Genomic DNA, 14,481 nt, shown 5'->3' with positions numbered 1-14,481 from the left:
TTGTGAGTGAGGTTAGAAAATCATTGATTTTAGGGGGCTTGTTTCAGCCTATATAATGCCTTGTGTAAGTAGCAAATAAGATGCTCCTAGCCTAGAAGGTTGGGTGATGTACACCTCCTCCTCAAGATCACCATTGAGGAAAGCACTTCTCACATCAAGTTGATGGAGCTCCAAGTCGAGCTCAGTTACATGGCTAATCAAAAGATGAATGGTTGTCAACTTCACAATAGAGCTATAAGTTTCAGAGTATTCAACTCCCTATATTTATAAGAAGCCACAAACTACAAAGCATGCATTCTAGCGCTTGATACAGCCATTAGCTAGGTATTTCATCTTGAACAACCACTTGGCTATGACTATCTTCCTACCAGAAGGGAGGGGAACCAGCATCTAGGTTCAATTCTTGATCCACTAGTGAGTGATACTCATATTGCATAACCACTTGCGACTCTAAGGCATCAGGGCTAGAAAAAGTAGCCTGGTAGCCACAAGGCTCAGCAATCCAATAGAATCCCTTCTTGCATGGAGCTTGAGTAAAGGACTCAAGAGCTTTAACATTGTAACAATCCCAATCTCTTGACAAGGTGATAGTGTCAAGAGAGGATTTGGAGGAGGTGAGTTGGAAGAGCCTTCAACCATTTCTTCACTAACAAAGAACTCATCCATAGAAGCAATAAGGGTTTGCTCATTGGATAAAGTAGAAGTGTTGTTGGTCACCACCAAAGTGATTGGAGAGTTGGTGGGGAAGTCATGCCATTGCCAAGTAGAGGAGTATTGCTCCTCTTGGAAGAAGCTGCCTCTAAACTGCTTAGTGAACTCTTCATCTAGCACCAAGGACAAGTCCTAGAACTAGAAGAAGCAATACCTCAAATGTGGTGATAGAGTTCTTGTTTGTTGAAAGAAACATTTTGGCTAACCACAAGCTTATTGAGAGCAAGATTATAAAGGTAGTAAACCTTAGAATGAGCATGATAGTCCATGAAGATGGTCTTCTGACTCATGGGAATGCAAGCATATGCTATACAACCAAAGACCCTCAAGTGCCTTAACTGAGAGCGCTTCCCAGTCAAAGCATAATAAGAAACCGTGCTAGTGCTCCTTGTGGGAAGACGGTTGCAAATATAAAAGGCCATCGCTTCAAAAGGATTTAGGTAAACCTGCATGTTGGAGAATGAATCTCTAGTAGAGTGTAATTGAATCGCTCTGTCACACTATTCTGCTGGGGAGTATAGGCTGTCGTATATTGTTAATCTATGCTAGTCTCAATTAGAAAGTTGAGAAACTTGATGCTCATGTACTCACCACCACCATCCTTGTATAGCACATGGATTTCCCTTCTAGTAAACATCTCTACCCAGCTTTTGAAAAGCTTGAAGTGGTTAAACATTTCACTCTTTGTGAGGAGAAGACTCACCATAGTATACCTAGAATGGTCATCAATAAAAGACACAAAGTACCTCTTGTGGCTAAGTGTTTTCACAAGTAGATATCACACATCACTATGAACCAAATCTAGCAAGCTTATAGCTTGATCCTTGATGGTTCTTAACGTAAATGGAAGGCAAATTTCCTTGCCAAGATGGCAATTTTCACACATGCCCAAATGACCAGTTAGGAATGTGATGCATGTTTTCACCCTTTACCCTATAGTAATTTAACATAGGATAACTATAAAGCGGAACTTTAAACCTATGAGTAGTATAACAGAACCTAAGTTTAGGGCTTTGGGCACTTAATGAAGGTATAAAGCCAAACTTCCAAGTATATAGTTTAAGAGTAAAGGAACTAAAACATGGAATAACTTTTGAATATACACCCCAAAGAGTGAAGAAATAGGAATAATAAGTAATATAGATATAGTTCTAAAGCATCCAACATTCCACTTCCAAGACTAGCACATAAACAGAACTAAAGAAAACTTAATTATAGTGCTATTTCTTTCCCCTTAACCCAATTGGAAAAAAGGCAATTATTTAATAAGAGAGCCCTTAGTGGCTATTTTATCCCTATTTATCCTCTAAGGTTTCAAGAATCCACGATGACAGTATATTTAAATCTCATCCCACGATCACATGCGCTATATTCACCCCCCGCCCCCCAGAGATGTCAATGTCCTCATTGACTATTGACTAACAACCCCTATTGAGCGAATCACCCCCACCCCCCTCCCCCCCCCCTTCCTCAGAGATGTCAATGTTCTCATTGACTATTAACTAGCAACCCTTGCTGAGCGAAGGGAACTAACACCTCCATTTCTACATTGAATCTACCAATCCTTCTATTGTGTAGACCAGTTATTCCATGTAAGGCAACTAATTATCCACCCGTACCACAGTCTTATAGTGGATACTTTTGTCCATGGATGCTCCACCAAAAAGAAAGATATACACATGGATGCCCAATACGTATGATTTCAAATTTAGGGGTAGAAATATACTTTGCTCAAGGGTATATTATATTTTTAAGTAGCCATTAATCAATAACAATCGAACTTGTACCATATGTAGTGCATCCTATCTCTCTCCCTTTAAACTAACTGGAAAAAAAGTAATTGCTTGATGAGAGAGCCCTTAGTGGCTATTTTATCCCCATTTATCCCCTAAAGTTCCAAAAATCCATAGTGATAATATATCTAAATCTCATCCCATAATCACATGTGCTACACTAATGCTATTTAACATACCAATAGCCTAATGCAAAGATATGGGTACTCCACCAACTAGCATGGTATAGAGTTTAGGCTTAGACCTAAGCTAGATGCAAAACAAGGATATGCAAACAAGTGGGAGCTAGACAATGCCTCAGGTTGGTCAATCATATCCGACCTACCCGCTATCCTTATTATACATTTGGAACCCCCACACTAGGATAAATCTACTATATTAGGATTGGAAGAAGCAATACCTTAAATGTGGTGATAAAGTTTTTACTTGTTAAAAGAAACATTTCAGTTGACCACAAGCTTCTTGAGAGCAAGATCACAAAGGTGGTAAGCCTTAGAATAAGCATGATAGCCCACAAAGATGGTCTTTTAACTCTTGGGAATGCAAGCATATGCTGTACGACCAAAGACCACTAAGAGTGCTTCCCAGTTAAAGCATGATAAGAAACCATGCTAGTTCTCCTTGTGGGAAGACGATTGTAGATATAAATGGCCATGTTGGCCACTTCACCCCAAAAGGATTTGGGTAAACCTATATGTTGGAGAAGGCATTAGACAGTCTCTAATACAGTGCAATTGAGTCACTTTGCCACACCATTCTACTGGGGAGTATAAGGCATCGTATACTGGTGAACAATGCCAATCTCAGCTAGGAAGTTGAGAAACTCACTACTCATGTACTCGCCACCACCATCCGTGCATAGCACATGGATTTTCCTTCTAGTAAACATCTCTGCCCAGCTCTTGAGAAGTTTGTACTGGTCAAACACTTCACTCTTTGCAAAGAGAAGACTCACCACAATGTACCTAGAATGGTCATCGATAAAAGACACAAAATACCTCTTGTGGCTAAGTGTTTTCACAAGCAAATAGCATACATCACTGTGAACCAAATCCAGCAAGCTAGATTTCTCAAGGTTTTCAATATGAGTGTGACCCCATTAGCAACTAGTGTTGGGGCATCTTTCAGCCCCAACTATGGATCCATCCTTCACACACACATTCACAAAGCTGCAGCTCCAAACTTAAGTGCAAGAGAAAATGGGAAGGAACTATACTCAAGCCTCTCTTGGGCTTATATACAAAGATGTAGGAATATTCCAAGGACATGGAATATCCCTTGCTCTCTTTCAAGCCAGAATCTAAGCCGTGACACAAGGAGAAGGTGATAATGAGCTAGCACCCCAACAACAACCACTGGTGGGATGTGCAAGACTCTAGCATGCAAGAACCCATGGCTGAAATGCTCCCATGTGCTAGAATGTAGTGTTCAGAGAGGGTAACTACTAAAACAAAGAGAAATGGAAAAAAAAACAAGAGAAAGAAAACTAAAAGCAGAAGTAAAAAAGAATGGAGATGTAGTCCAACTTCACTCACTCACTCAACTCACACACCCAAGCACTAGGTTCATTTCTTTGGAACTTTCATTGATTGAAACAAGGGTACATCTAGGCATCAATTGGCTCAGCGACAGCCGGGTTCAGGAGTTATTCCAAGATTTCTCTCATCAGTCAATACCACACTTAACTGCAGGTGGGACAGTGAGTCACCACAATCTGCTCTGACTGAATGCTTAGTCTCTCTACTACCCGATGCACTCTCAAGATTGCATGTGATGTGATCTACATGTGGATCACATCGAGGGACTCCATGTTGTCACACCATTTCCACGCACCTGTTCCACTCTTGAAGAACTGCCCCCCATAACCCCCTAAATACTCAGGAAGATTCCAGGAGCTCCCCTCTAACCTCCCAGAATATTCCTAAGCTACTGTATATATGCTCAGGATATTCCTTTATGGAATATTCTAGCTTTAAACACTTAGAGTTTTGCTGATGAAGCTTCTATGACTACCTTGCTGCCAGGAGAAACTATTCAATGGTATGCAATAAGATTTTGGCAACTCCTCTCAAAGAAGGATCCATGCAGAAGATGATCAGGTTTGATACTTTTGGCAAGGCTCATCACGGTTTGAGCAGGCCAAGTTGCCAAGTTGTCATGGACATATCCAAGCATCATCAGTCCTTAGAGGAATGGCTACACAATCAGTAGGCTTGTTAGATCATACAAATCTAGGAGCCTATCCAGGCGGAGTACTTGAAATTTTTAATTCAGCGAGTGTGACAGCTCCAACTTTGATCCCAACAGTGGCTCCAGTGGCTCTTATGCAATTTCAAGTTCCAGCCCCATCACTAGAGGTGCAGATGAACAAGGTTAAAGAAGATTTAGTCAAGGCTCTTACAGAGAAGATGGGGGACTTACAAGTTAATTGGATTAGGGGTGTTTAGAATCCTCCCCAGCCAGTGTGTGATCACTCAAATGTCTAGTGTGAGTGTCCAGTCCAGCAAGCGAGAGTAAATTGTCAATTCTGTGAGAATGTAGGTGTTCCTTCTCTAACACAAGTGAGTGAGCTCTTTGATCAATTTAGAAGAAGCCACTCAGAGTAGGGAAGAGGCAGAGGTATAATAGATGAGTCTTGAATCTGGAAGTTGCTCCTTATGATATTTTGAGGGACCTGGACAATCAAAAACCAACAATTACTTTTGCTTAGTTACTTCAGTTAGCTCTAGGGCTTCAAAAGGTTGTTTCTGCTACAATGCAATCTCATAGAGAGGTAGTGGTGAATTCAGCATGGCCAACCATAGCAGATATATTCTCCGGTGATTGAAGTGGAGATAGCAAGTAAACAAATCAAGCATTACTTGTTGGATGGAGGGACTGGAGTAAATATTATTCCAGATGAGATGGCATTTAAGCTTGGCTTAGGAGTTCTTGTACCAGTGAATTTCTATGTTAAGATGGCAGATCAGAGTCGAGTGAAATCGTTGGGAGTTCTTACAAGTGTGAAGATGGATGTAACAGGGTTGAACTTTATGTGGATTTTGTGGGTCTTAAGATGAGACTTGGCGAATTAACTTATCCATTTCTTCTAGGCTGACCTTGGTTGGTCCAAGTTGATGCTGCTCAATACTATCATAAAGGCTTGATGAGGATTAGAAGTGGAAATTTCAAGCACAAGATTCAAATTAGTGTTCGAGTAGTGTCAAAGTTGAACCAGCCAATGGAAATTGAGAGAAGCACTCTGTTGTATCCACAACAAGAATTTGTCCCCCTCTCAAGAACTTACAGCTCTACCCTTTTGGAACCCATAGCTCTCTGCCTCCTAGATCGTCCCATGGCTGCCTCTTAGTATCTCCCTCTTAGGAAACACCTGTCTAAACACAGAAAGGATGGACCAAGGAATAACTCTGATCTCTCACTGTCCTCGGCTGAAGCTCCCATCGTCTCAACCTCGATCAAGCCTCCTCTCAATGCTTTTGCTAGTGCCTTCGTGCCAGTCTTTGACACCAGCACCTCACTCAGCACTCTAGTACTGCTCGGTGCCTCAAGCCAGCACTCTCTCAACCCCTTTGCCAGCGCCTCTGGGCCTCCGGGCTCGCCTCCGGGCTGGTCTCTGCTTGATCACGCCCTAGCACCTTGCTCAACTCACTAGTGCCGTTATCTTGGCGCTCAATGCAATGCAATACCAAATTTTGGCACCTCTCAGCCACATCCGGTGGCTCATCCTCATCCTTGCTAGCCTCCTTGGCCAACACCATCATCCTAGGCTCTAGAGCCCTCAGGACTCTAATACCTTGGCTCACCCATTAACTTGATCCAATTGTTGGCAGCCACTGGATTGAGTCAGGTTCTCTACAAGAACGTGGCTGACAACTGCCAGGTTCTCCAGAACCCAGCTGCCAGCCACCAGGTTCTGGAGAACCCTCTCATTCTCCAATAACATTATTCCACGTGTCTGTTAACAGTCTTGCCACAGCTTGTTAAGGCCATTCCTGGGCACGGGCTCACTCATTCCGCCCAGAACGCGCTTGCTGGGCTAATGCCCAGCTCGCCCGTTCTGGGCGGGAACGTGCTCGCCCTACCCAGGAACTGCCTCATGAAGAGATATGTGGAAGCTAAGATGGACATGGATGACTCTGGAAGGATAGTCGAATATAACATCATAACCAAATGGCCTCTAGCCTACACCTGGATCAGTGGAGTGGCATTACTTCCACCTAGGATCATGACATAGAGAGTGTATACCTCAACAGTTTCTAGCTAGGAAAGGATATTTTGGGAGGGAAGATAGATCTCAAGAATGTGATGAGCTGCCATACCTCATGAGTGCTAATCACCATTTGCCTGGCACTGTAAGAAACGAGTTCTTCTCAGGCTTGACATATCTCTGGATCATTCCCTTGACATGTCCCCTGCCTGTCCTTTCCTGTTGTAGGCCCACTGCACTCGATCTCTCCATGTAAGAGTGAGCACCGTTCCATGCGACCGAATTCCTGTTGGGCATGAGCTTGAATATGTGCTTCACTTCAGAGGTCATTGCCTGATCGAAGTAAGCCATGAGTAGCATTGTCCACGGAGTCTCGTACAAGGTGGACGTCTTGGGCAAGCCTCGAGCGAAGCCTCAAGTGCAAGAAGCCACACTCGGGTTTTTCATCCTGTGCACCATAGTCTTGCTCGTTTTAAGATCCTTGGCAAATACTGCAATCATGGCCCCCACCTCTCATGCCCAGGCGAAGATCTAAAGATCTATACCGGCCCGTGCATAACCTTCGATCATCATCACCCAGAGGTCCACAGCCAGATCCTTCACCAGCTTGAACAGCTCAGTTACCTTGTCCACCCCCCTCTGGGTATACTCCGAGTGCCTGATGTTCCAAGTCTTGACGTCCCTCTTCCCGGCACCATTAAAGAACTCCCTGGTTTCCTCAAGCTTCTCATTCACAATGCACACCCGATCATGCTATAGCTGGTCGGCAAAGTCATACGCGCATAGCTCTTGAACCTGATGCTCCCAAGACCCATTTTTTTCCGCCGAGGCTCCACACGATCATGCACAGGACTCCTCAATTCCATCTGGGTGACCTTGGACGGCATTCTCTCGTAAGTGAGCTGAGCAGGGTTAAGTTGAAAGCCAGCAGTAACCCGTTTACAACGGAGATGTCAATCTTAAAGCGTGATAGGCCCATACTGTTTCAAGTGCTCACACTCTCGGGGATGTTGGTTTCGTCCAAGATACTAGTTTTTAAGTATTTAGGGCAAGGCTATTTATTTCGTAAGGCACTATGGCAAGGCGTATCGGCGAGTGCTTTTGCCGCTGGAGGTGAGATTGATGCAGTGCTTCAAAACACGCTGTGCACCATGGCATGTTGGCGTGGTGACACAAACATGGCCCCCAGCCGTGTTAACACGGGCCGTGTTCATTGACTCGGTCAATGCTCTAAAACACGGCTCCAAACACGGTTGAAACACGGTCAAATACCATGCCGTGTTCTAAAACAATAGCTCACGTGGTTCATGTGAGTGTTTTGCGCTTTGATGTTTTCTTGTCTTGCGATCAATCAAAAATTCTTGCGATCAATCAAAAGGTTTTTCCAGCGATCTATGGCAATTTTCTTGAGCTATGGAAGAAGAGGACAAAGACAAAGATGATGATCCTGCTAATGAGGAGCTTCTAGATGAGATGGAGTGATAAGTAGAATATTCTAGAGAATATTCGTGTTTTCACCCGTGTTTATCCGTGTTCATTTCCGTGTTCTGTGTTCATGTTCAAAAAATTGAATGCCGTGTTCGTGTTCGTGTTCGTGTTTTGAAGCTATGGATCAATGTGCAGCTCCATCCCATGCCGTGCACTCTGGCAGTGGAGGGCATGGCAGGTGGCGCCATCCATCTCACTCGAGGATCTTGACAAGCTCAAGGCAGTCTCACAGCCAGCACCATTCGGCGTTAGCGAGCGTACTCTTGGCAATACAAGCGTCCGCCAGCCCTGGCAACTTGATCCCTCCAAGATCTCTTTCCCCGACAATCCAGAGTTTCTCGCCAAGACCGCCTACGACATAGCGTCCACTGCTCTATCGAGCATGGGAGTGCACGCGGGATCCCTGGAGCTTGGCGTGAAGCTGTACAAGATGCTACTGTATGAGCCAGGTGGGCATTTCAAGCTTCACAGGGACACGGAGAAGGAAGCTGGCATGTTTGCGACCATGGTCATCCAGCTTCCTACCCAGACGGGCCATGGGGGTGGAGGTCTCACTGTCCAGCACTTGAGCTGCTCCAAGGCCTTCGAATTCCAATCCACTAGCGGCTACTTCTACACCACCTTTTTTTGTCATTGCGAGCGTAAGCTTGACGAGGTGACAAGGGGATCGAGGCTGTGCTTGTTCTTCAGCTTGGTAAGGAAGAACACCAGGTTCTTGGGCGTGGATGATAGTGCGTTCTTCATTTCAGCACTGCCCCGCGTCCAGGCTTTGATGCAAGCATGGGCCAGCCGCAGCGAGGGTTTTAGAGCAAAGATGGTGATCCCACTTTGCCACAAGTACTCCACCAAATGCTTGCGATTTGCTGGGCTCAGGGGACATGACCGCGTGGTGGCTGCTCTTTGCGGGGGATGTGATTTCCTGGAGCTTCATCTCTGCACGTTGACCAAGCTTGTGCAGGATCCCCAACACGTTGATGATGATGATAGGAAGCATGATGATGAGCACTGGATTGAGAACTGGGTTTCAACCGAGGATCACTGCAAGGAATTTGGAAGATGGCCAATCAACATTGAACGAGATGTACTGAGATGCATTGGTGGTGACAGTCGAGAGCCATTTGACAAATTTCCTGACGAGGAAAGTTTTGACAAGGAAGGCTATGGAATTTACGAACACTTCTATCATGTTGCTGTGCTGGTGGCCTGGCCAAAGAGCAAACGCTATGACGCAATTCTCTCGAGTTGTTCAAGTGACGAGCACAGCATGGTTGTGCCCGGGCTCTTGAAAGACGCCACCACTGCTGAGGATGCAAAGCAAGAGGTGCACAAACTGGCGGTGGCGCTTGTGAAGTGGAAGCCTGAACTCCTCACAGCCAAGGTTTTGGGCTTGTGTCACGATTATGGACTCAGGGATGACGCGCTACAGATTGTCAAGGCTTGGAAGCGCTACAATGAACAAGTGAGCAAGGTTCTCATAGAGTACGAGTGGGACGATGTCAAAGACATCGTAGGAGGAATGCTCAAGTTGCAGGTAACTTTGTTTCATAAGTGATATCTTACTTGATGTTTGATCAGGGAATTGAGGACCTGCCGGGCAAGCTAAAGTCCGCGGGGTGTGAGCATGGAGCGATCAAGCTGGCCAGAATGCTTATCAAAAATGTCAAGTCCCTCAAGAAACATCCTGACAAATTAGGGAAGCTATTGGAGTTCTTCCTCGACACTCCAGCGTGCAAAGCGGAGGCTTTGGAGATCGTCTCCGAGGCCCCACTGGAGTGCCTTGCACTGGCAGTGCATCGCAGCCACGAGTACCGCCAGATTGTCAATGCTCGAGTGGACAAGCTAATATCAACGGATTTGCAAGCAGAGAAGCTCAAACTCCTGGTCGAACAGCGGAACGCAACCATCTTCGACGTTCATGCAAAGTTCCTGGCCAGTGTCGTGAAGCTGATCTCCAAGCTTGCGGAGTATGGCTCACTCGATACTGCCAAGCAGCTTGCAAACGAGGTGGAGAATCATCTGCCAATGGATCTGGAAGAGGAGCTCAAAGCATACGGTAGCCGCTACAATCTGGTGCTAGTACTGCCGTTCATGGTTTCATGGGGAAAATTGTCTGTGAACAGTGCAAAGACCATTCTCACAAAAGAGAGCATCATGTTTGAACTGATCGATGCATTGTCACTGATGAGGAGCGCGGCCACTTTGCTCGGCGTGAAAGAGAGGGGCCCCCTGAGAGCCTTGTTTGCTGGGCTGTGTGCTTCTTACTTGCAAGCAGGCTTGCAAGAGAATGGTCAAGAAGAAATTAGTTCCACTAACAAATACTTTCATTCCATAAAGAGCCACTTCGGTTCCGCGGAAGATCACTTTAATGCTGCGGAAGAGTACGCTCGAGATGAGTATAATCAGCTAGCAACAGTCTGCGAATCCGGTGTGATTACCAGGGCCAGGGAGTTTGTGGAGAATGTGTTGTGGTTTGGGGACGAAGAGCTCATTGGCAAGGTGGCCGGATTGCTCATGGACCGGACGCACTTAACCTGGAAGCTACTAAATTCTTCCCCGAGTATTGTTGCGGTGGCTATGGATTCCACTGCTGCCGAGAGGAACGCTTTGAGGAATGTGGTGGAGGCGAGGATGGATCACTTGCGTTCCGGGCTCGAGTATGGAGGGGAGAGGATGACGTCGAATCCTTTCAAGAGGGCGAGGATTGGAGGTGTGCTGCCGGAGGATCAAGTGCTGGAAAATCCGCGGAGGCTCCGTGCTCTGTGGGAGATCCGCGCGGAGGAATTCAAAGATCATGCTGCCGCCGAGCTCAATGATTTGGAGCTCGTCTTGAACAAGCTGGCTCCGTAAGGCAGTAAAAACTAGCTTGATATGTTGGTTTTACGATTTACGGTCATGTATCTTGATCCTTTCGCATTTTCTCCTCCGTGAAATCACACACGGGCTTTTTCGAGTTTGATGGATGGTGTTTCTTTTTATCGCAATTGAATAGAGTATGAAACAAATGAAGGAAATATCTTCTTGTGGAAAGTTTTCTTTGAGATTCTCCTTGTAGCCGGCAATCGGCAACGTCCACGAGTGCATGTAATATGTGTTGGGGTAGCTGGTTTTCGAGCGCAAAAACAATCAAAGTTTGGATGGGATTGCAAGATGGGGATATCACAACAACATGGATCTCGGTTTTAGATTGCTGGAAGAAAAATCGTAAGAAGTTTAGAAGTTTCTTTCGGTTCGTGTACCATCAGGAAATCATATTCTCTGACTGCGATATACAGCCGTCGGAGAGCAGTAGCTCTTCCACTTGCTTGGGCTTGAGAAGCTGCAACAGGTAATCTTCCAGGACCGGATCCACATTGAAGCGATCGTACCATGCTCGTAAAGATGTCGTTGTCCTGTCCATTCCTATTGTTCCAGGACTCCAAGATTCTCCATCAAAGGGGTGAGCCTGGATCATCGCGTTCCACGCGGCCGGATCCTGAGCATGAGCTTGATTGATGACGCGCTTCGCTTCAGAGAACATTGTCCAAATCAAGGTTTAAGGGTCGCCCATGGAGCCTCATACGACGGTTGAAAACCGGTGAATCGTTTATCTCTCCAGCCTTGAGGTAACAGCGGCGTGCAAGAAGCCACACTTGGGTTCTTCATCCTGTACACCATCTCCTTCGCCGTCGCAAGATCCTTGCTCTCGGCAAGTGCTGTGATAATAGCTCCCCACACTCTCTCGTGCCTAGGCGAAGCTCTGAAGATCGTAAACGCCCTCTTTATCATTTGCGGATTGCGTATAAGCCTCGATCATCGTCACCCAGAGGTCAAAATCCGGATCCTTCGCAAGGTTGAAGAGCTTCTTAGACTCCCTCTGGGTATACGCAAAAAGTATGATGTTCCACGTCTTCACGTCCCTTTTCGATGCACCATCGACTGGCCTCGTCAATATTCCCAGTCACAATGTAGCCTTCCAGCTTGTTGTTGAGCGCGATCATGCTGTTGCTGGTCGGAAGAGTGTCATAAGCAGGCATCTTTGCTGGTCCCTCGGTCGGATCTCTCGCAATTAATCCCACAGCCTCGCACGGGCGTGTTAAAACCTGGGACCATGGCGGTGGAGACCGTCCAGCACTTGGGCTGTTCCAAGGCCTTCGAATTCCAATCCACTAGCGCTACTTCTACACCACTTTTTTTTGTGATTGCGAGCATAAGCTTGACGAGGTGACGAGTGGATCGAGGCTGTGCCTGGTGTTTAGTTTGGTGAGGAAGAACACCAAGTTCTTGGGTGTGGATGATAATGCTTTTTACATATCATCACTGCCCCGCGTCCAGTCTTTGATGCCCTCCCGCTGCGAAGGTCTTAGAGCAAAGATGGTGATCCCGCTCTGCCACAAGTACTCGAGCAAGAGCTTGCGTTTTTCTCGGGGTTGTGATTTCCTGGACCTCCATCTCTGCACGCTTACCAAGCTTGAAAGGTCGATGATGATGTGATATTGATGACGAGCACTGGATCGAGAACTGGGTCTCAACCGAGGATCACTGTGTGGAATTTGGAAGATGGCAGATCAATGTATTGCCGTTTAACAACTTCTATGATAAGGAAAAATTTGACAATGAAGGCTACCGGGGGGAACGAGGGGGGAATTTCCGAGTACTTCTATCACGTAGCAGTGCTGGTGGCCTCGCCCAAGAGCAAACGCTGTGTGGTTATTCTCTCGAATTGTTTGAGTCCCGTCCACAGCACGATTGTGGTTGGGCTCGTGAAAGACGCTGCCACTGTTGAGAATGCAAAGGAAGAGGTGCACAAATTGCTGGTGAACTAGCCTGAACTGGTTTTGGACTTGTGCCTCGGGAAGGACGAGATGTTTGATCAAGGAGTTGAGAATTTGGTGGGCAAGCTCAAGTCCGCAGGGTATGAGCATGGAGCGATCGAGCTGGCGAGAATGCTCATGAAATCTGTTAAGGAATATCCTGACATTTTAGGGAAGCTGTTGGAATACTTTCTCAACACTCCCCGGAGATCGTCTCGGAAGCCCCGCTGGAGTGCGTTGCATTTGCAGTGCATCGCAGCCACAAGTACCGCCAACTCGTAGAGGCTCGAGTGGACAAGCTAACATCAACGGATTTGGAAGCAAGAGAAACTCAGGCTAAAACGTCCATCGTCGTGCAACCATCTTCGATGTTCATGGACAGTTCTTTAGTGTCGTGAAGTTGATCTCGAAGCTTCCGGCGTATGGCTCGCTCGACACTGCCATGCAGCTCGCAAGCAAGGTGGAAAAGCAGCTGCTGGTGGATCTGGAAGAGGAACTCAGACTGGACCACAAAGGCAGCTACAATGAAATGCTAGTACTGCCGTTCATGGTTTCATGGGGAAAGTTATCGATGAACACTACAAAGTCCGTACTCCGGGTGAAGAAGAAGGTGATGAATAATGCATTGACAGTGATAAGAAGCGCGGCCAGTTTGCTAGGCGTGAAAGAGAGTGGCGCAGTAACAGCCTTGTTTGCTGGGTTGTCTGCTTCTTACTTGCAGGCGAATGCTCCTCGACCAGACTTCGATTCCACGACTGAGCACTTTAAATTTGGTTCTCCGGAAGAGCACTTCGATTCTGCAGAAGAGCGCGCTCGAGATGAGTATAATCGGCTGGCGAGTGGCTACCATTCCAGTGTGATTCCCGTGGCCAGGGATTTTGTGGAGAATGTGTTCTGGTTCGGGGACGAAGAGCTCATCGGCAAGGTGGCTGGATTGCTCATCGACCGGACGCACTTAAGTTGGAGGCTATTAAGTTCTTTTTCTCCGAGCATCGTTGCGGTGGCTATGGATTCCAGTGCTGACCGTGTTCCATCCTCGCCTCCACCACCTTCCTCATCCGGGCTCGAGTACGGGGAGGAGAGGATCAAGCCAAATCCTTTCAAGAGGGCGAGGGTTGGAGATGTGCTGCCGGAAGAGCAAGTGCTCGCGGAGACTCCGTGCTCTGCACGAGATCCGGGTGAAGGAATTCAAGGATCATGCTGCTGCGGAGCTCGAGGATTTGGAGCCCGTCTTGAACAAGTTGGCTCCGTAAGTACACAATGTATACAGTCGAAGAGAGAGCCTTTGGGACGAAATCTTTGTTTATGCTTATGTCTGCTGCGAAAGCGATATCTATTGAGAATAAATCCGGCCACGGTCGTCAGTCTTGGATGCCTTGTCCACAATTGAATGTGATGATCAAGATCGTAATTGTGAGAGCCAGAATTCGAGCATCTTGAAGAAGCCAAGGAGCTTTAATATAATGAACTTGGGACGACCAAGAAAACCAGT

Source organism: Selaginella moellendorffii, unplaced genomic scaffold (genome assembly GCF_000143415.4).
Source record: "Selaginella moellendorffii unplaced genomic scaffold, v1.0 SELMOscaffold_8, whole genome shotgun sequence".
NCBI lineage: Eukaryota > Viridiplantae > Streptophyta > Lycopodiopsida > Selaginellales > Selaginellaceae > Selaginella > Selaginella moellendorffii.
The sequence above is the reverse complement of the archived record's forward strand: the minus strand, read 5'-3'. Positions refer to the sequence as shown.